Source organism: Arachis stenosperma, chromosome 7 (assembly GCF_014773155.1).
Source record: "Arachis stenosperma cultivar V10309 chromosome 7, arast.V10309.gnm1.PFL2, whole genome shotgun sequence".
In the NCBI taxonomy this organism is placed as follows: domain Eukaryota; kingdom Viridiplantae; phylum Streptophyta; class Magnoliopsida; order Fabales; family Fabaceae; genus Arachis; species Arachis stenosperma.
The window spans coordinates 35,140,748-35,142,319 of NC_080383.1; the positions used below are offsets into that span (position 1 = coordinate 35,140,748).

The 1,572-nt window shown below is 42.4% G+C and overlaps 1 non-coding gene across 1 annotated transcript; it reads left to right on the forward strand.

Annotated features, from left to right (window-relative positions):
* The first annotated feature begins 1,198 nt into the window (after positions 1–1,198).
* On the forward strand, positions 1,199–1,306 carry LOC130943042 (small nucleolar RNA R71). The gene has a single exon (XR_009071580.1). It is a non-coding gene; the product is annotated as a small nucleolar RNA R71 (small nucleolar RNA).
* Positions 1,307–1,572: the final 266 nt, after the last annotated feature.

Consider the following 1,572-nt stretch of genomic DNA (forward strand, 5'->3'; position numbering starts at 1 on the left):
ATACTTGACCCTAAGTCACACAGAGCCTTCTTAAAGGTCATGGTGCCTATGGTACAAGGTATTGAAAACCTTCCAGGGTCCTGTCTCTTTTGAGGTAATTTCTGCCCAGTCAAGTCATCCAGTTCTTTGGTGAGCAAAGGAGGTTCGTTCTCCCAAGTCTCATTACCAAATAACTTGTCATTTAGCTTCATGATTGCTCCAAGGTACTTAGCAACTTGCTCTTCAGTGACATCTTCATCCTCTTCAGAGGAAGAATACTCATCAGAGCTCATGAATGGCAGAAGTAAATCCAATGGAATCTCTATGGTCTCATCATGAGCCTCAGATTCCCATGGTTCCTCATTAGGGAACTCATTGGAGGCCAGTGGACGTCCATTGAGGTCTTCCTCAGTGGCAATAACTACCTCTTCCTCCTCTCCAAGTTCGGCCACGTGGGTCATGTTAATGGCCTTGCATTCTCCTTTTGGATTCTCTTCTGTATTGCTTGGAAGAGTACTAGGAGGGAGTTCAGTAATTTTCTTGCTCAGCTGTCCCACTTGTGCCTCCAAATTTCTAATGGAGGACCTTGTTTCAGTCATGAAACTTTGAGTGGTTTTGATTAGATCAGAGACCATGGTTGCTAAGTCAGAGTGGCTCTGCTTAGAATTCTCTGTCTGTTGCTGAGAAGTTGATGGAAAAGGCTTGCCATTGCTAAACCTGTTTCTTCCACCATTATTGTTGTTGAAACCTTGTCGAGGTCTCTGTTGATCCTTCCATGAGAGATTTGGATGATTTCTCCATGAAGGATTATAGGTGTTTCCATAGGGTTCTCCTATGTAATTCACCTCTTCCATTGAAGGGTTCTCAGGATCATAAGCTTCTTCTTCAGATGAAGCATCCTTAGTACTGCCTGGTGCAGCTTGCATTCCAGACAGACTTTAAGAAATCATATTGGCTTGCTGAGTCAATATTTTGTTCTGAGCCAGTATGGCATTCAGAGTATCAATCTCAAGAACTCCTTTCTTCTTATTCGTCCCATTGTTCACAGGATTCCTTTAGAAGTGTACATGGATTGGTTATTTGCAACCATTTCAATGAGCTCTTGAGCTTCTGTAGGCGTCTTCTTCAGATGAAGAGATCCTCCAGCAGAGCTATCTAATGACATCTTGGACAGTTCAGACAGACCATCATAGAAGATACCTATGATGCTCCATTCGAAAAGCATATCAGAAGGACACTTTCTGATCAATTGTTTGTATCTTTCCCAAGCTTCATAAAGGAATTCACCTTCCTTCTGTCTGAAGGTTTGGACTTTCACTCTAAGCTTACTCAATTTTTGAGGTGGAAAGAACTTTGCCAAGAAGGCATTGACTAGCTTTTCCCAAGAGTTCAGGCTTCCTTTAAGTTGTGAGTCCAACCATATCCTAGCTCTGTCTCTTACAGCAAAAGGGAATAGCATAAGTTTGTAGACCTCAGGGTCAACCCCATTGGTCTTGACAGTGTCACAGATTTGCAAGAATTCAGCTAAAAACTGATGAGGATCTTCCAATGGAAGTCCATGGAACTTGCAATTCTGTTGCATTAGAGAAACTA